This window comes from Oryctolagus cuniculus, chromosome 3 (assembly GCF_964237555.1).
Source record: "Oryctolagus cuniculus chromosome 3, mOryCun1.1, whole genome shotgun sequence".
Lineage (NCBI taxonomy): Eukaryota > Metazoa > Chordata > Mammalia > Lagomorpha > Leporidae > Oryctolagus > Oryctolagus cuniculus.
This window is the reverse complement of record NC_091434.1, coordinates 85843220-85865227: the sequence shown is the minus strand read 5'-3', so window position 1 is coordinate 85865227 and position 22008 is coordinate 85843220. Positions and strand designations below refer to the sequence as shown.

General features: G+C 38.0%; 1 pseudogene; it reads right to left on the bottom strand.

Annotated features, from left to right (window-relative positions):
- Positions 1–524: 524 nt before the first annotated feature.
- LOC100355540 (angiogenic factor with G patch and FHA domains 1 pseudogene) overlaps positions 525–22008 on the bottom strand; it is a 174231-nt pseudogene continuing 152747 nt past the window's right edge.

Below are 22008 nucleotides of genomic sequence, written 5' to 3'. Positions count from 1 at the left end.
TTCTTGTTCTCATGGAATTTCCATTGTATCAACCCAGGTCATATTCAAAACCTCAAATTGAGAAGTCTAGAAGTGAGGATTCCAAGTTGATTTCTCCTAAAGCATTCTTGCGAAACTAAGAAAAGAGTACCACATGTTTTGCTGTATATATTTTTGTATGTGTGCATGAGAAAATGTGGAATCAGTAGTATGCATTAAATGGAACTATACATGTATGCAACATACTGAAAGAACTTAGTTTTCCTGTAATATTATTTAGGATTTAAATTTCAATCCCCTAGTTCTACATTTTTACTCCCAAGAAACTCTTTAAAAAACAAAATAAGATGGGAGATATCTCTCTCTCTGTCTCTGTCTCTCTTTCCTGCCTATTAAATAAATAAAATAATTATTAAAATTATCAAAATAAATAAAAACACCCAAATGCATTCAGGTATCAAAGGTAAATTTTAATCAAGGTAAGTATTTTGTAACAAACACAAAGACCTTAATATATACACTTATAAGATTTTCCTCCCAGGAAATCTAAGCATATTTTTCTCTTTGTCCAAGTCAGATATCCTTGAAAAACTGATTCTACATGCCAGTGATGAAATTTCACAGAATTTGAAAGATGAACAATGCTGATCAGCAAAACTACCACCACAACTCTAACCCTGCCAGCTTGTTTCCTAATTCCATCACCATGGAACAATGAAGAATACAAAACATCAATGCATAGCTATCCCTAATTAAATTTGCATTATTTGGAAAAGAAATTTCAATTCTATAAGCGAGGGAACCCTGAGCAATAGAAATAAGGGTCTACCCATTGCTGAAAATCCTTTATAAGCACAGCCAGCCCAAGATGACTTATATGCTTATAGACTTTTGCAATGTTTTCCTACGTGGAATTACATTTTCCATGTGAAAACAAAGGGCAAAACATAGAACTACATTTATCTGGAAAAGAGTATGCTGTGATTCAGCACATCCTAGTGTCTCAGATGCGAGTTACTTCAACATGCATTTGTTTATTCCACACATTTCAAAACAAGCATTTTGCAACAGCTTAGAATTTGTTATTAGGCTAAGAAATTTTAGTATTGAAAACTGAAATAATGCAAAATTCATTATTTTTTAATCTCAAGTTTACACTTCCATATAATATATATTCACTCAATCAAAATATTATTTACTCCAACTATATAACAAATATGTTACCACATTTAAGGGTGTATAAAACACACATGCACCTACCCTCAAGTAGCTTGAAGTTCAAAGGATATAAAGTAAACATTTTAATAAATATTTACTTGTTCATTCTGATGCATGCAATGAAAATAACAGTTATGAAGCAGCAAGCAAACTCAGGCTGTGTGGTCAAGGAAAGGGTCTAGAAGAAAGAGTGCTTGAAACTAAGACCAGCAAGAGTGGCAAGCAGATTGTCAGCAAACTGTGGGGACAACAACATGTGAGAGGGCCTTGGGTCTGGAAACTATTTGACATCTTTGAAGAACTCAAAGACCAGTGGTAGAACCTTAGAGAAAAATGAGAAGGGGCCAGCACTGTGGCGCAGTGGGTTAACGCCCTGGCCTGAAGTGCCGGCATCCTATATGGGAGCAGTTCGAGGCCTGGCTGCTCTACTTTGGATCCAGCTCTCTGCTATGGCCTGGGAAAGCAGTGGAAGATGGCCCAAGTCCTTGGGCCCCTGCACCTGTGTGGGAGACCCAGAAGAAGCTCCTGGCTCCTGGCTTTGGGTGGGCACAGCTCCAGCTGTTGCGGCCAATTGGGGAGTGAACCATCAGATGGAAGATCTCTCTCTCTCTCTCTCTTTCTCTCTCTCTGCCTCTCCTCTCTCTGTGTAAGTCTGACTTTCAAATAAATAAATAAATATTAAGAAAAAGAAAAATGAGAAGAATTCCATACTAACATGGAGGAAAAGGTATGGACAGTTGAATTCAGGTCCTTAAGGCTAGTTGTTTTAACCAGAGGAATAACATTTCAAATTTAAAATATGAAATAATCACACTAAAGAGAGTTACAAAGAGGACAAGAATAGAAGAAGGGTTACAAATCCAAAATGAAAGGAACAAGATGAAAAATGCTATGAAAGATTTCTTTGTTTTACTGATAACTTTAGGCATCAGTCTTGTGTTTTTCCTGTACAATCAATGGAAATGAAACTCACTTAACTCTGGAAACCCTGTTCTGAACAGTTGTCAACAATAAATGAAAACCACTGTCTGTCCATGATTTTGCTATATCAAAGCTCTATATTGGTTGGAAATGGGACTCTCAATGACATTTCCCATTTTCATAGGAAGCATAATTCTTCTGAGAACCAAATAAGAAATTTAGAAATTCAACTTTGATTTAAGTCATTTAACATGTATCGATGTGTTTCACTGTAGTTGCACAATTATTCTGCAAAGTGGAACAGTTACATAAATTTATCATAGCCACCACCTTTCACCACTAGAAAAGTGGAGGCCACAGAGATGGTTTAACTCCTCTCTGAATACACGGTATTATTGCTGACCCAGCAACTAAGTTCTGGCTTTGACTTTGACCTAATTCTTTTAGATCTACCATCTTTCCATATTCTCATTCTCGCCCTTCCAATTTAGCATACAACTGATCTTGGATTACTTTGAGCCTGAGCTTCCTGCTGTGTGCTAATCAAACATGTAAACATGATCAAGATAAACTGAAAAGAAACATTTCATGGATTAGAAAAAAATTCCCGGCCAGCACCACCGGCTCACTAGGCTAACTCTCCACCTGCGGCACCGGCACTCCGGGTTCTAGTCTCGGTTGGGACGCCGGTTCTGTCTCAGTTGCTCCTCTTCCAGTCCAGCTCTGCTGTGGCGCAGGAAGGCAGCGAAGGATGGCCCAAGTGCTTGGGCCCTGCACCCACATGGGAGACCAGGAGGAAGCACCTAGCTCCTGGATTCGGATTGGCGCAGTGCCAGCCGTGGCAGCCATTTGGGGAGTGAACCAATGGAAAAGGAAGTCCTTTCTCTCTGTCTCTCTCTCTCTTTCTCACTGTCTAACTCTGCCTGTCAAAAAAAAAAAAATGTCCTTAAGAAAATATATAGGCAATTGATGTAAAGACCCGCTAGGACCCTCAGATGGTAGCTACAACAATGTGGAGCAAAGGCCTCTCAGCATATGAGACAACTATAACTGCAACAGCAACCAACAACAGAACAGATATTCATTTCATTTTTGTGCTTTGGTCTACTTTTCAGTTATTTTCACATATAACCAAACTTAATTTTTGCAATAAAGCACCTACAAATCTACTTTTTAGAACCAAAGATTATTGAAGAATTCTGATGCTTGGAAAAGAGCCACTCCAGTGTTATCCTGAGAAGGAAAAGGAGAAGGGGTAAAAATGCCTGCTACCATCACATCATGGAGGCTTCCCAAACCAAACATGAGTAACATATCTCTATGCCAAATTTAGGGTGTGTTAATTTTTAGAAATGGAAAATTCACATATATTTGCAGACTCTTCAGCCTCCTCATAGAAGTCTGGTTCTATCATTCAGGCTCCAAGAGAAGCAAGAAGCCAACCAGAAAGCATGTCACCCATTTTGATACTAAAGGTCTTTACTGTCTCAAGCCTTCAAGAAAGAAGTAGCTAATATAGTGAAAATGTCATTAGCCAAGATAAGGTTTCTAGAGTTTTATAACTTTGAAGAACTTGCCTAACACTACAAATTTACGTTATCCATTTATTCAAATAAGCTGACTAAAGCCTATTGCTATATACTTGGCAATTTGTCACATTACATGTGGTAACAGATCCTGGCTTTCAAATAACTCATGTACTGCCTACATTGTAAGCACTCATTGAGATTATCTGTTCTGTTGCTGGTTGCTATTGCAGTTATAGTTGTCTCATATACTGAGAGTCCTTTGCTCTGCATTGTTGTAGCTACCATCTGAGGGTCCTAGCTGGTCTTTACACAACCTCCACAGAATCCGCCACATCCAGTTCTCCTAAACAATTGCTGAGTCCTTGGTTAAAAATTCAAACATCGGTTGAACTTTTACTATGACTGCATATTTCCCCTAAGTGATTTTCCTCCAGTGACCAATACAGACCAAAATTCTTCACCACTCACCTCTCATGCAGTAAGCTCTACCTACCCACTGCAATATAAGGACTTGTCTAGAGAAATCCAGACTTCTATGACCATAGAAAGCATAGGAGGCATAATTGTAAATAGAGCACTAAATTCACATACCTCAGCTTTTGCACCCAACTCAATTCACACATATTTCAATAGTTAAAAGGCTAAATGAATCTTGAGGATTGTAGCTAACCAAGGACATGAGATCCATTCAAAATGAGAGACTACTCCTTAACTCCACTAATTAGTGTTTTTGTAGAAATGAGTGCTTGTTATTGCTAAACTTCCAGTTTTCAGAAATAAGCTAGAAATTTGGAACTTAGTGTAAAATTTTCTATTTATTTGTGTTCAATTTTTTAAAATTGCATTCTTGTTCATTTCTGAGGTTTGTCAGAAATTAACCTCTTATTATAAGGTTTGGCTTGTGTGATGAGGTAAATAGTACTGATTTCATAAACATGTACATAGGAGTATAAGCTTGATTACATAAAAAGGCAATTCACAAAATAACTTTCTATTGCTATAATTGCCTCAAAAATTCTCAACATTTAATAAGTTTGCCACAAATCTGGAAATATATATTTCCTACATAAGAAGTCTGCAAAAGTCATTGGCTTGTAAGTGTTCTCAAAAATGCCCAATGTACCCGAACACTTATAATAGAGATTAAATTATTTTCACACTCAAATGCCATAGAGATTAAATGATTTTAGGATACACATATAATCATTCATCCATTAATTCATTCAACAAATACTGTGAGGCAAGTGTTGTCTTTGACACTAACAACTAATGGGAAGCATGATAAAATCTTTTTCTACTTGAGACGTGCAGTCAGTGGGTGGGGAAGGTATTGAAATGTAGTAATAATAGAATGGGTTAAATGATTTTAAATGGGACAGTGCAGTGTGCTGTGGGACTGTAGAGAGGAAGTATACAATTCAAGATTAGGAGTGAAGGTAGAACATGGGTCAGAGACTGTTTTGTGTAGAAATGCCTTATAACAAAGGAATGGTAAGTTTGAATCAGCTAAGTGTGTGTGTGAAGAATGAGCAGCTATAAAGGCCTAGTGACTGAAAAGAGCATAATACTCTCAACAAATTATTGAATGGCAAAGCAAAGTCAGCCAACTACAAGAAATAGGAAAGCAGAGCACAAAGTCATGCACAAAAGTAATAGCTTCAAACAACATGGCATTTGGTGAACTTTGGAATAAGTGGCAGTACTAAGATATTCAAAGCCAGTAACCATGAGAAATGGAGATTTTTCCAAACCAATACTCCAGGCAACCACATATTGTAGAGTTAAGGGAGCACAAAACCAGCAGATTCCGCAGAGACTCCTGGAATCAGGCACCTGCTTCTCGTACATAATGTGTGGTAAGGAATACCCACTTTTCAATGACACTTTGTACAAAAGTCTGGAACTTTCACTGGAAATAAACCACAAATTACATCAGTAGGGAAGGGCTTGGGCAAATTTACTACCATCCTGAAGATACTCAGCACTAATAAACCATCATCTAGCTTTTGTTGAAACCCTCAAGAGCCCAAATCAGCTCAGTGGGAGCTTACAGAACTACCGGGACGACTCACACATTGTTCTACCTTTCTTCTCTTCAGATATTCTGTAAAGTCCTCTCCTCAGCACTTCCAGGCAACACTTGATTTCAGAGGGAACACGTGGCCACTGTAAAAAAAAAAAGACACTCATTCTTTCCTTATTTCTATTGGAGAGAGCAACATCACAAAAGTGAATGGGATATGGGAGCATGGTTAGATAAAGAATGATGCAGGTGGGAATGCCAACTGCAGAAATCTTCTGGTGAGGTTGCAAAGCAAGGAATCTCGAGCTAGATCCTGGGGAAGACAGTCCAGAAAAATGTTAAGAGGAGAAATAAGAGCAAGTTTTGGGGCCAGTGCTGTGGCGCAATGGGTTAACTCCCTGGCCTGAAGCACTGGCATCCCATGTGGGTGCAGGTTTGAGACCCAGCTGCTCCACTTCCCATCCAGCTCTCTGCTATGCCCTGGGAAAGCAGTAGAAGATGGCCCAAATCCTTGGCCCCCTGAACCCACAAAACAGTAGAAGATAGCCCAACTTCTTGGGCCCTTCCACCCACGTGGGAGACCCGGGAAAAGCTATTGGCTCCTGGCTTCGGATCGGCACAGCTCTGGCCGTTGTGGCCATTTGGGAAGTGAACCAGCAAATGGAAGACCTCTCTCTCTCTCTCTCTCTCTCTCTCTCTTTTTTCTCTCTCTCTCTTTCTTTCTCTCTCTCTCTATCTCTCTCTCTCTGGCTTTCCTCTCTCTGTGTAACTCTGATTTGCAAATAAATAAATCTTTTTAAAAAATAAAATAAAAGAGTAAGTTTGGATGGAGATATGAAATGTAGTTGATTTATTAACTGTAATTTAGATATCTATTAGAATGTATCCCTTAAGAACATTTTTGTTTATAAAATCCAATTTAAATTGACTTAAGCAAAATAATTTATTGGTTCACATAACTGAAAGGTTCAAGGGGTATACTGGGCTTCAGAGACTACAAGAATTCAGAAGTTCAAATGATGTCATTGAAATCAACTTTTCCTTTTTTACCTCTCAGTTCAGCCTTCCAGTTTGCTGGTTTCAGTCACTAGGCACAACATGTTGACTTCTGACAGCTTCAGACTTCCCCTTGTGATGGTGAAATGTTTAATTGTAATAGAAAAAGAGACTGGTTTCCAGGATTTTTCAGTAAGTGATTCATTGTGTCTCCTTTGCTCTGTTTGGGTGTTGTGCACAAACCTAAAGTTACCATTGTGACTAGAGGAAAGTGATGCTCAATATGCAAGGCAGGGGTAACGGCTCCAATGCAAAAGGACTGGGAATTGGGCAATAGAGAGGACTCCCCAGAAGATGCTCAAAGAGGGGTCATGAAGAACATCACACTAGATTTTACTAGTATACACAGCAGTTAAACTCCGTACTTAGGATGCACATAGAAATCTGAAGGACTAGAAGGAGGGAAAGATTGGGGGAAATTTGCTTTATCTTCAAAGTGCTATAATGCTAATGTATAATACAGCAAAATTTCACAACTCTATAGCCAAATCAAGGCATCAGTTTTTCTTTTGTACCACACCTTACAAGCATTTTCCCAAAAAGATCCTAGCATGGTGTCTTTTTCTGTAGTTTCAACCTGATATTCATTATTCTATATCTTGTCCAACAGTCATTAGACATCAGGAAATACCAAAACATAAACATTTAAATAGTTACACATAAACAATATCTTTTCCCCCTCAAGAATGATGTAGTGGAATCATTCTGATTTCCAGGACCAATAAAAACACAAATTGAATTAGAGGAGGACAAAACTAAAGGAGAATTGAAGCTAAAAGAAATGCACACTTTTTCCTGGATAATTGATCACTGAAAATGTGCAATAGCAAAACCAAATAACTCAAAAAAGTATAAAAGAGAAAATAGAGAGTTAATAGTATAAACTATACGGTTTGCTGAAATAATGTAACATAAGAGAAGAACCGCTCTAATCTGAATGATTATTGATAGTAATGACCATTGCACAATTCAAAACTAACAGGACAAGGGATATCCATGGAATCAGCAGCCCATTAAATTTATAGCTAAACAAAATAAATTTCACTTACCTTAGTAAATAATAAATATAAAGAACTCATAAGCCCCAGAAATGATAAATCCAAAAGACTAAATAAAGCCCAAATTTTCTTAATTATAATTACATAATCATTACATGAAAGAGGCATAGATAGTGTTAGGGATTTCATAGACTGTATCATGCCTTCAAATTACATGTCTTTCAATGTCTTTGTCATTATTTCTGTAGGCACTACATTCCATTACAAAACAACCCTGACAGTTTAAAAGTCTTTCATAAGTTTAGATTTAAACCTGCTTACTTCCAATCCAGTTTAGAATTACTCAAGAGAAAATTAACATCTCTAAAAGAATTAAACCCAGTGTTCTCTATGTGATCCAGCCAACACAGATTAAAACAGAAACATAGCCTCCTATGTTCAAGACATGTATCTTCTATTAATGCCCAAAGATCAAAACCCATTAACTTTATTATCAACTTACTCTCACTGAACTCTGTGCTAGATATTGATCGCCACATAATTAGCATTCATTTTCACCTCCTTGTGTGCTCTCACCTCTGTTGTTGTACTAAACCAAGGGAACTTCAATTTGCCAGTAAGGTTTAAATTAGATCTTTTCCCTTTATGATAGACTGAAGAGTATCCACCCATTTCCCCTCTCAAATACCCAACTCCTTATCTCTGGATCCTGTAACTGTTACTTAATGACAAAGGAGATTTTCACAGGTTGTTAAATTAAGAATATTGAGGTACAAGCATTATTCTAGATTGTATACAAACTGACCCTAAATGTAAACATACACATCCTTAGAAGAGGGAGTGAGAAGAAATCAGTGCGATGACACAAACAGCCAAAGGAAGACGGTGACATGATGCAAGGCTGAAGAAAAGGATGAGGATCTACTCCAGAAGCTGGAAAGAAAGGAAATGGGTTTGTCCTTCGCCCCTTGAGTCTCCGGGGCCAGAGAATTCAGGCTAGACTTCTAGCTTCCTGAACTACAAGAGAACAAGGGAATTATTTTACACCGTTCGATTTGTGGTAATCTGTTAGAACAGTAAGAAGAAACTGATATACTCTTGTCTAAGAGGGGCTTTCACATGAAATTGGAAGACAGGAGAGAATCTAACCATATTATCTTTCTAGCAATTACGAGCCAGTACTGAGGATTTTGCTGTGGCTTCAGGGATTTCTCCTACCACTCACCCCCATTCATGCTGAAGGCAACTGAGTCCATTGGCAGCATCTATCTGCAATTCCTGCAGATTTTTGATTTCTTGAATTCTTGAAACACGCTCCATGACGTCAACCACAGCCCCAGTTCTTTCAACTGATTTTATACTCCTGAATTAAACCCTTTCTATTTGAAGGAGCTAGAGTGCTTCCTGTTGTCCTGAGCAAACGTTGATAGACAAATATCTAGTACCTGACATAGAATGAATTCAAAATAGTTAAAGACATATTTAGGGGCTGGTACTGTGGCATAGGGGGTAAAGCCACCACCTGCAGTGCCGGCATCCTATACGGGCCCCAGCTCCAGTCCCGGTTTCTCCACTTCCGATCCAGCTCTCTACTATAGCCTAGGAAAACAGTAGAAGATGGTCTAAGTCCTTAGGTCCCTGCATTGATGTGGGAGACCCAGAGGAAGCTCCTGGCTCCTGGCTCTTCAGATCTGTGCAGCTCTGGCTGTTGCAGCCAATTGGGGAGTGAACCAACGGATGGAAGACCTCTCTCTCTCTCTCTCTCTCTCTCTCTTTTTTTTAGTTAGACAGTGAGAGAGAAAGAGAGAGACAGAGAGAAAGGTCTTCCTTTTCCATTGGTTCACCACCCAAATGGCTGCTAAAGCCAATCCAAAGCCAGGAGCCAGGTGCTTCCTCCTGGCCTCTCATGCGGGTGCAGAGCCCAAGCACTTGGGCCATCCTCCACTGCCTTCCCCGGCCACAGCAGAGAGCTAGACTGGAAGAGGAGCAACCAGGACAGAATCTGGCACCCGAACCGGGACTAGAACCAGGATGGCGGTGCCACAGGAGGATTAGCCTAGTGAGCTGCGGTGCCAGCCATTTCTCTCTCTTTCTACCTCTCCTTCTTTCCTTGTGTAACTTGGACTTTCAAATAAATAACTCTTTAAAAATAATACCTATTTAATAAAATAAGCAAAATATAAAAACTTCACAAGTTTCTCATTTCTATGACTGGGAGTCATAAAAGAAAAGTATTTTCTGAAGAAATATAATTAAATGTGCAGGGAGAAAAAATACAGCACTTGATTTCCTTATTCCTTCACTTGTCCAGCAAATATTTACTGAAGGGCTGACGCTATGGTATAGCAGGTAAAGCTGTCCCTTCAATGCCATCATCCCTTATGGATACTGGTTCAAGTTCCGGCTGCTCCACTTCTGATCCAGCTCTCTGCTATGGCCTAAGGGAGCAGTAGAAGATGACTCAAACCTGTGGGCCCCTGCACCTGTGTGAAAGATCCGGAAGAAACTCCTGGATCCTGGCTTCAGATTGGTCTATCTCTGGCCATTGCAGCCATTTGAGGAGTGAACCAGCAGATGGAAGACCTCTCTCTCTCTGTGTGTGTGTGTGTGTTTCTGCCTCTGCCTCTCTGTAAATCTACCTATCAAATAAAAATAAATCTTTTAAGAAATTTATTGAGCATCAATACTGTAGGAGATACCATAAAAATATTAAAAATATACCAATGAGAAAGCTGAACCCAGTTCATACCTACACAAAGCTGATCGTAAGAGGTGAAGTGCAGCAAATACATAGGCAATTGACTCGAGTCTGACATTGTATAAGAGGGAGGTCCAAAGTTCTACAGAAGTATACAAACATACCAGCATCAAGGAATATTTCTAGGAGGAAGTAATATCCAAGCTAAAATCAAAAACACAAAGGGATCGCTAAAGTAATCTTTTTCCCCAACTTGTCACTTCTGTCATTTGTACACCCACATGCATCATATGACTCAAGCCATATTTTTCCCTCTTCTTTCCAACTGTATTTCACATCAAACATTGTATAGCAAGCAAAAGGAAATACTATTGAAATACAGTATTTCCTCCATCTATCCATTCCTGAAAGAAGATGTATAATGCATAGCACTCATTGAAATAAAGCGAGGGACACCTCAAGTGCAGAGAACAGCTCTCACAACTGCTTTTGGCTCTCACTGCTGCCACTGTCATTGCTGTTTGAATTTTATTATCTGTGTCAGCGTGGAAATTTTTTTAAGTTTCTGAAACCAAACATCTCTACCCAGAGTTCTGCAAGTTACCACAATCCTTGCCCCTGCCCATTGTTTAGATGGAGTACTTTGCACATTTACTTCACTTATCAGGCCTCCCAAAACACATCCTTCTGAATGCTAGCATAAAGGAAAGGGTACACTGATTAAGATCAGACGAACCTGGGTTTAGGGCTCAGTCCAGCACTTACTGCATCTGTAACCTTGGAGTAAGTAGTTACATTATCAAATTCTTTCTTTACCCATAAAGTGAATATCTATCACGTATTAATGCTCAATTTAAAATGATCAGCTTAGGCTGGTGCCATGGTTCACTAGGCTAATCCTCCGCCTGCGGCGGCAGGACCCCGGGGTTCTAGTCCCGGTTGGGGTGCCGGATTCTGTTCCGGTTGCTCCTCTTCCAGTCCAGCTCTCTGCTGTGGCCCGGGAAGGCAGTGGAGGATGGCCCAAGTGCTTGGGCCCTGCACCCGCATGGGAGACTAGGAGGAAGCACCTGGCTCCTGGCTTTGGATCGGCGCAGCTGAAGAAGACATTAGCTATTCATGTTCCCGGACGTGAAAAATAGAACTCAATGTGAGTCATGAAGAAATGCACAGCCAAGGAAAGGATTTTGTTAATAAATCACACAATCTGCATTTTCATCATCTCCCTTGTTTCAGATGCACTTTTGTTTATCATGCACTAGAATTCAGAAACCAAGAGGTCAAGAACTACCCCCTTTTTCAGCTTTGTTCCTGTGTAGATTCCCTAGAATAAGGCTTTAAACAATGTATATGTGTACAAATCAAGATAAATCAAAATTGAGGGACAGTTCCATGATACTAGCACACTATCCTTGAATGACTCAGGGGGCTTCCATAGCCTTGGCAACTCATGACAAGAACTTAGGGTGATTACTGAGGCCATAAACAAGAGTGTCAATTTGTTAAGTCAACAACAGGAGTCACTGTGCACTTACTCCTCATGTAGGATCTCTGTCCTTAGTGTGCTGTACATTGAGATTTAATGCTATAACTAGTACTCAAACAGTATTTTTCACTTTATGTTTCTGTGTGGGAGCAAACCGTTAAAATCTTTACTTAATGTATGCTAAACTGATCTTCTGTATATAAAGAGAATCGAAAATGAATCTTGATGTGAATGGAAGGGGAGAGGGAGTGGGAAAGGGGAGGGTTGTGGGTGGGAGGGACGTTATGGGGGGAAGCCATTGTAATCCATAAGCTGTACTTTGGAAATTTATATTCATTAAATAAAAGTTTAAAAAATGATTTATAGTCTTAAGTTCACAAGCAAACTTTCTTACTTTAAACCACAGAATTTCCAAAAGAATTTTCTCTATCAGAGGATGGAAGATTTTCCGATGTCCAGACTAGCTCACAGAGTGCCAAAGAGTACCTAAAGCAACAAGATGAGATGTCTAGAATATATTAAGGATATAGTCTGTAAGAATGAATGAGGTAGAATAACAGTTTTATCAAGGTTAAGTACGAAGTAATGCAATTGAGGAAGAAAATATCACTACGTTTTTAGAATTGTATCTACAAAGCACGTTGAATCTGTTAAAAAAATTAATTAAAATTAAAATTTAAAAATGAAAATAAAAATCTGAAGTATAAATTAAAACATCCAGTGTGTGTACTCAATGCAGATTCAGCTATTTGCATCATGTCATCAGAGTGCCCAGGCTCAAGTCCTACTAATGTACACCATGGGAAGCAACAGGTGACAGTCCTGGCACTTGGGTCCCTGTCACCCACGTGGCATTTGAAGAGTGAACGAAAGGATATAAGATCTCTCTCTCTCTTTCTCTCTCCCTCTGTCTCTTCTACCCCCCCCCCCCATCTCTCTCCTTCTTTCTGTTTCTCTCTCTCCCCCATAACAAAATAAGCAACACTTAAAGATAATTGCCATATCCCCTGCCTCTCATGAGAAAAGAATTGGGGTACTTGGGATATATAATTGTCCTCATTTGGAAGACACATGGCTTTGATTTTATATATTAAAAGATGGAGTTTCCCGGCACCGTGGCTCACTAGGCTAATCCTCCGCCTTGCGGCGCCGGCACACCAGGTTCTAGTCCCGGTCAGGGCGCCGGATTCTGTCCCGGTTGCCCCTCTTCCAGGCCAGCTCTCTGCTGTGGCCCGGGAGTGCAGTGGAGGATGGCCCAAGTGCTTGGGTCCTGCACCCGCATGGGAGACCAGGAGAAGCACCTGGCTCCTGGCTTCGGATCAGCATGGTGTGCCGGCCGCAATGCGCTGGCCGCAACGGCCATTGCGGGGTGAACCAACGGCAAAAGGAAGACCTTTTTCTCTGTCTCTCTCTCTCACTGTCCACTCTGCCTGTCAAAAAAAAAAAAAAAAAAAAAAGATGGAGTCTCATAAGAAAAGAAAAAACGTACAAAAACATTGGTCCTTTTTAGCTGATGAATTGCAGTGGAATAACATCAAATTTTAGATTTTTTAAACACCAAAAATATTATTAGGTTTTACTGATGAGGTAACTGTGTGGATCTTCACATACATATATTTGAATATTCTCTGTCAGGTGATCACTAGCCTAACCAAAGTGCATGTGTCACTTAGATCCATCCTGCTTAATCCTGCTAATTATGGTTATGTACCAGAGACAATGAAGGGAGGAAATTCTTCTAAAGAGCTAATCAAAATATAAAAGCCACGTGTCATTAAAAATGCAAAATTAACTCATAAATAGCTATTCTTAGAGATGGAAAAAAATTGTTCTAAAGATAGTTCACTTCACATTTCAAACAAATACTGCCATGACCACCAGATTATCAGTAGAGTTGTCTGCAACTGTAAAAGCAAAACCATGCTATTCTTCCTTAGGTGTAATGAATCGAGGATGAATCTACAACTATTTGAGTGGATTTGTTTCTTACCGACCTTTACTGGGTAATTTTTTTAACCTCCTGGAGGATAGTGCTATTCCATCCAGAAACTTCTTCAGAAGCTCGTTGTTTATTTGTCACAGAGATACATCTTCAAGCATTACTTTCTCTTATATTAAACACAATCACTGTTCCTTTTATTTCCATGGTTGAAGTATGTCCTCCTGTTGGTAAATATGGTTCAGGAAAATGACTGACCTTTCCAAATGAAATTTATAATTTTAGAAATGTAAAACTTAACATTCTTTAGTAATCTAATATTAAAATACATTTAGGTTGATCCATAAAATGCTATGATTTCAACTATTCTCTTTTGAATGTGCAATAGAGAAACATTAACAATGCGTGTGGTTTGGAAAAATTCATTTATATGGCCGTTTGCCATGTCATGATGTATTTTAAACAAAAGAGGTACAGACAAAGGTATTGATTTTAGGGACTTAACTAAATAAACAGTATGTAAATTGTGTCTTTTTCTATAAAATTAGATTAGGACACACATATTACACTGCCTTTTTCTATACGAATGACAGCTATTGAATTTGGCAGACATTGGAATTTGGTTAAAGAGTTACAGACCTTTGATCTTTGGATTACAATTAAATGAAACCATTGTAAGAGGACAGTAGTAGGCAAGCCAATTTCTCAAGCACAAGGCAGCAGCCAGGAGGCGTTATCGCTTAGTGCTGTCAAGAAATTGACTCTGCATTCTGGTTTTGTCTCCAAGTCCCATGCCTTCTCGTAGATGACGAGGATGGTGATGATGTCCTCATTAGAATGCAGAAGAATACATTGAGAATTCGCTCTGGTGTTTTTTCCCTTTCAGTTTCAGTCGTTTATCCACACTGATCTGTTATATGCCATGCAATGATATAATGCCATGGGAAATATCTGGCTAATTTTTATACATGTTTCTCAACACCCTGTTGAGGTTAATTTAAGAGGAAGTAGAGAGAAAAACTAATATTCAGAATGAAATTCACTGGAATTTTAAGAAAAATAAATGCAAAGATGGAACTTAAGGTTAATGCTGCTCTAGCTTGTAATGTGTGGAAAGTTTGGTTTTTTATTTCTATTTTTGTTGCTGTTTTTGTTTTGTTTTTTAATAACATTTTCTTAATCAACCTGGCCATTTAGTGGGATCCAAGGGAAACATTCCCTTCAAGTATTTGTTTTTTAAGTTAAATTCTGCCAGTTACAAATACTACCATTATATAATAACAACATTTGGCCACCATTTTTAAGAGAGATTGACTGATAATCTTTTGAGTAAGTGGAATATCTGGTCCCCAAGATACTCATTAATGCACATTCTTCACATATAATTATTATTAATCTAACAGTGACTTTGCAAGTTTTCCTAATCTAAAATTATATATTCATAGCAACAAATAGGCAAGTTAGATCTCTCTTAGATCTTTTTATCCAGCCCGCCAGATCTGTGTTCTTTAAAAAAAAAAAAAAAAAAAAAAAAAAAAAAAAAAAAAAAAAAACCGTCTTTGTTATGTCATTCTGCAGACAGAGCGCAGGCTGTTTCCTGTCACCCACCGGAGCAAACTGCTCAACAGAGAGCACAGTTGGACAGCCCTTAATTAGTGCTACTTGGGATAGTCAGTGTGTGAGCCTGTGTCAGCATCTCACTTAAACAGGAATAGAGCAGTGAGGATCAGCTGACAGCTTGAAAGGCAAGACACCAGGTCTTTCACTTCCACCTACAGTCACACGAGGCATGCAGCACAGCCGTGAATGTTATGAGAAATGTTGGAAATAATGTTCTCTATGTAAATTGAAGTCAAATTATTCCATCACGTTTTACAGGGTGTTTATTTCTTTAAGTTATCCAGGTACATGCTCCCCAATCAGAATCTAATGTGCAAAAGTAAATAAAATGAATCACAAAGTGACTTTTTGGACAATTAATGTTTCAGAATTCACTAGATCTAGTAGATTTTTTAACATTCTCAAGTGAATGGAGAATAACTTTATGCTTTGATAAAAGGAGAAAAAATGCATTTTATGAAAACTCACGTGAATTTGTATTTTATTTTGAATTGCCATTAAAACACACTTAAATGACCATGTACTACTAAGATATTAAAATGAAATATTAAAACCACTTACTGCTAAGATTTAAAATTAGAAGCAAAACTATGTCCAGGCAGACTACATAACAAACATGCTTCTTAACCCAGATTAAGTGTGGTGATGCCTTTTAATTGAAACTTTTTATATCCCTTTAGCATAAAGGAAGATATCCAGTTCGGGAAATCTCTGGCAGGATGGAAACCTGAACACAGAACCCCATCACTGACATGCACCTTTAAAGGCACATGGCCAGTGACTGTGATGTCATATTACAATCCCACCTCTGTGGCCACAATCAAAATCAGAGTTTGGTTCGGCTCTGAGGTGGAGGGAATTTCTTTGTGACAGGACAGATGCTGTTTAGTCTGAATGAAAATGAGATCAATATATTCTAAACCTGTAATTTACTATAAACACACTTCCCCCAGAGTGTTTGAATTAATATTCTTCTAATAGCTGACAGAGTCCCTTTAGATTTCAACGTGAAGGGAGCCTATCATGTGTGTCTACAAAGAGTAAACAGCCACTACTTCCTCCTTTCTTCTTTCTTTCATTTCTCTGTCACATAGCTATTGCATTTTATACAGTGTACATTATTATAAACTGTTTGTGCTTTTGGTTGCTGCAGTTCAGAGGTACAGTGGTGTTTCAGGGTTGGTGGCAGCATGGGCTTCTTTATAAGGATGAATGAAGATGAAAAGCAAGACAAATAGAAGCGAATGAGACACTGCTTCATGTGATTCATGATAGCTTGCCGTAAGCCTGTTAGCCTCTGCCTAGCTCTCCTCTCGGGGAGAATAATGGATAGTTACAATGTGTATAGTGACATTGTCAAACCATCAGGAATTGCTGATTATAGTGCTAAATATTGATCTCTGCTTCACATGTGTCAAAATTCTTTCTTCCCTTAATTAGAACTTCCCTAAGCACCATACAAGAACAAACTGAATATATCAGATCTCTGTGAAAGGGAGTGTGATACTAGAATATAATTGTGACCTCTTGTCTTATCCTTTTCTCTTGAGTTCTGAGATGACTTCGGCTGTCTCTGCTGCCCTTCCCAGTACATGTGATCATCATGCTCATTTTTCCCAATCTAACCATAGGAAGATTTCTCCAAGTCTCTGCTTTTCATCATTCTGAACCACTAGGGTAGTAGTCAGATGGCAGTGAGACTTCAAGTGCCAGAAGGTGCCTTTTTCTATTTGTTTGTTTCATGGTACACCGCACCAGGCAATGACCTGTGGCAACAATGTCATACAAAACGGAGACAGGTTCACCCAATCAAAGGGAGGTTTAAAATTAATACAGATCCCTTCATTTCTTCATGTGAGATCTAGGAAGGGCAATTTCAGGGTGCCACAGGCTTCCTGGTTGTCAGTCACATTCACTTGAAAATATTTTAACAAACTTTTGTCATAGAAATAATCCCTTTTAGTCCCCATCTCCACTGGCTACTGAAGCAGAGTAATTTGATACCTTACTAATTTGATATTACCATTCAATCAACTTCCATGTTCCAGCAGTAATGTAATATAATGAAAGGTTGTGATATATGGTTTCAATTTGCACTGCAAACTGAGCACTTAACTCATTTATCTTAGTTTATCTGTGATATATTGTTATTTTTTAATCATGCCACCATGGTACATTTGCCTTTAGTTTGATGTGCTTGATAAAATCAATATTTCATTAAAAGATTTTCAAAAATTGTTTGTTTCAAACACAGAGCCAGGCCAATTTGCCAGCCAGTTTCTTAGAAGCAACATCTCCCCTGATTCTCTATGTAAATATCTATATGAACACACATCATTCCCACAAGTACCTTGTCGGAGGGGGGGTGGTTCTTGGGCTCCTCTTACCTCCCTGGTAAATTTGCAAAGTCCTTACTCATAATATGTGGTGCAGAAGGGCTATAAATAGCAAATTCCAGTTTTGACCTTTTCATGATAATTCTGGAAGAGGATGATGAAGGGAAGGTTATTAAGCCTCCTCACTTAAAAAAAAAAAAAAAACAGTCTGGATTCTCTGTTCCCATATAGAGGAAGCTCCAAGTGTCCTGCATGAATGCAGGCCTTCTCCAGTATCTGCCCAAATCACCTGGCTACATTGCACTACAGGTGATCGTGTCAGTAGTAGTGATTAGGTTAGCAAAGTGCAGGTAACTAAACTTTAAATTGGTCTGAAAAGCTTTGGATTGCAATGGAGAGGTGCCAGCATTTCAAATATCCTGGTGCACAATCACGACGTTGAACAGTCATTTTAATGTGGCATAGCTTACAAGTAGAGCTACTTACATGAGAAATGTTAACTAATGGCAACCGTCGACTTTTTCTCTCCTAGCTTAGGGATGTGGGAAGAAAAATGATCGGTGACCTGTCTGGTTAAAACACATATTACCTGTTTTTCTTGAAGCCATTCAGCACACAGAAATAACACTGTAGCATGTTTTCTCCTCCATGTTACAGATAAAACATATATTTATCATTATAAATCAATATCTACCTAACTTCACAGGCTGCATTCATGCCCTTTGGAGATAAATGAGGAATATGATAACTGAAGCCACTATAATGTCTCTGAACAGATATTTAGCTATTATATAAATATAAGGAGTGCAATGAGATATAAGCTTATTTTTGTAGTTTTAAATATGTTTGCTCTAAAAGATGATAGAAGAAAATGATCATTAATATAACTGTACGTAACTATTGCATTATGCTTATTCTACATTAAGTTGACATAAATTTTGTAAATATCAAAAAAAGGAGGCTAGGATGAGTACATTGGCAATTACATATGGAGCTTTCCATCAAAAACAATTACAGGTTGAAATGACTAAATTGCTTTCTCTTTCAGTAATAATGAAATGGAACAGGATTTGCAAGGGCAGGTGTACATAATACTTTACTTGCCAATAGCATCTAAAGATGCCAGGCTTTTCTTTAATATTATCACATATGTGCATTACCAAAATCTGGAATAAATTAGTCATTCTTCTATCTATAAGAAATATTCATGACAATTCACATTTGAGACAGATAGAGTATGATCAATAAAAAGCCTACTAGTTTTTAGTACTTATGTCTTTCCCATGAATCTTAACCAAAAGAAGTAATAAATAAGTGGCACATACATATAGTACCTTTAAATAAGCAAGTGAGCCTTCTTCAGCAACAAGCAACATTCTCTGGATATCAAAAATAATAACTGGTTTTGCAGCAATGCAGCATGGAAACACGAGGGTATAAGATATACTGTACTTTAAGCTCTGTTTGATGAATCTGAGCACAGTTCCTGGGGGATAGATTACTTTAAACCATGCTCTTTTACTTTCTAATCCTGACTTGATTTGATTTGTACTTTAATACAGCTGCCTGGCAATTCAACAGCAAATAGAGACTATTTATGTAATCAGATTGTAAGTAGTGGGACAAGAAGAAACTCTCTAGAACCTTTTTGGAAAATAGTTTGTTGTACTTTTTATTTATTGAACAGCAGGGCTCCGGGCTTTCCAGTGCTCATTATAATTGGTTTTCTGCTTGAACTTTCAAAAACTGTCATGTCAATACTCAAACAGAATTTTTTTGCTTACTATATGGCTATGGGCTCTATTTTCTCATGTGCAACTTGACAAAGTTCTTGTAATACCTTAGAGGCAAAGTTCTAGAGTTTCTTTTGCTGGGCATCAGAGGTCTTTCGTGTATTGCACACTTGTGCTCTCTTTTGGCAATTAAATGCCTTCAACTAAGATATTGTTTCCTCTTATGACTACCTCTGCCTACTCATAAATCTCTATTGTTCTGTGGGAGGAGTTTCTCTGATTTTGTTTTACCATTCAACAATATGCTCTTTTTCCACTACCTTGAGGTATCCTCACATGTAAGTAAGGTGTTCATAATCACACATTATATTTCAGTTACCATTTGATAAACAATGTCCCCTCTCCCTAAAGATTTGTTTCCTTTGCTGCTATCAGAAACACAAATGTAAATTTCATATTCCTCAACCCTTTCCTTTCAGAAACTCTAAATCTCCAATCAACCACATATGCACAGAGGAACTTCAAATGAATTTAAGACAAAATAAAACATTTGTCTGAATTGGAAATAAACGTTTACACTCAACCCACGAATATTGATATTTTCAAAGAGGTTAACCCTATCCCATTGTATTTTTTTAACTAGAGAGGGATCACTTTTGTGCTGTAGGATTATTTATAATCATTTTCTATATGGCTAGAACAGAGATAATAGAAAGATTTATACGAGAAACTAGTGCTTTATATTTCGTTTCATTTCCTATTCTTTATCATTTCTACCTGCTTAAAGCAATCATCTCTTAGAAACTGTGAAATGAGTGGGCATTTTCTCTCCATGTAAAAAATATAGTACTAAAAACAAAAGATCATTGAGTAACGGACAACAGGGCACATAGATTCTGTGGAATTTCAGATAGAAGTTGACCTTTTTCAATGTTGTTAATTATTTGCTGATCTTCTCTGAAGGTGCTTGAAGAGAGACAGTGTGTGATTAAACTAAATCTTGGCTTTTGATTTGGTTCCATTTCACTACCATCCAAATTTTGCTGTGGTGATGGCTAAACATGTGATTATGAATTTGAAAACGTTTTTCTCTCAAAACCAACTCAGGTTCTATATTTTCAAAATCCAGTGTTCACTGACAAAGCAGCCGTCCACAAGCACGAGCTTCTCTTGAAATTCAGCCACAGAAATGCATCTGCAAGGGAAAATAAGCATCATTTGAAATGCTCTAGCTGCTGATCAAATTTGCAACCATATCCTCAAGTATGATTCTTATGAAACTAGCTGCATGATGCCAAGATGCAGGTCACTTGTAGAGCACTTTTGTTTTCTTTTAACCCTTGCATGGGGGAAAACATGGGCACCTCTGGGAATAAGTAGTTTCCTCACACAATACAGAGTTAGAGAGTTCTATTACCATGCATTTAGAACTTTGCATAGTCAATGTTCAGAAAAAGACTTGAAAAACATTGATGGAAATGAGGATGCAACCATAAGAAAAGAATAGTGCAACATAATGAGAGTGTAACTGGTATGAAAAAATTTTTATGAACTTCCAGCAATGGAAAAATACCTGGCAAAGCTGACTTGAAACAATAATAGATTCAGAGGCTCTTGCTGGACTCTATTATTTATTTCAAATATTTAACTGGAGTGGATTTGTATATTTATACAATCATATCTGTGAGGGTAGTCATGTTTAACCACAGTCTGACTTGCAGCTTGCTCCTGGAAATATAAGTTTGCCATGCTATAGTACAGGTTTAAGGTGACCATCAGAGTCAAATAAAAATATGAAATCCATTAAATTCTTAGGGTAAAACTCATTCTCTGGATCGCAAATAGGAAATTGTGTGTGCAGCAGCTTTTTGCTTTCACAATTTTATATCTATGCTGTTCATTGTGTGAGTAAATATATAATCCTCTTATAGGCAAACTAAAAAAGTCTATCTAAATTTCTGAACAAAATACATTGGAAGAGACACATGCATATTTTTACATATATATGCATTTATACATACATAAAACAACAAACTATTTTGCTGATTATAAGAAAAGAATTAATTTTATGTTGTCCTTATGGAATATGTTCATCCCTTTGAAGGAACGGTATTATTGTATTATCTACTGTATGATCAGCCCAGAGGTGTGGACTGGTGTGTTTGCTTCATCACAGAGAACAACTGCCCGGGATTTGCTGCTCCTGCACACTGAACTCAGAAGACAGATCTGATTCTGTAGCTTTAGCTCCCAAAACTATATCAAGACTACTCTTTTAGCCAACTTGGAAATTTATATACTATACACTAACCCTCCTTTAATATCCTCTCTCTCTTTCCTCTGGGCATTTATTGCTGTTCTTTCTAGTTCAGTAACCAGTGAGCAGAAGGTTCATTAAAACTAATTGAATTGGAAACTTGTCTGCCCTGGGAAATGTTAACTCTTTGTTGTTATCTGTAGGAAATTCCTTTTGTT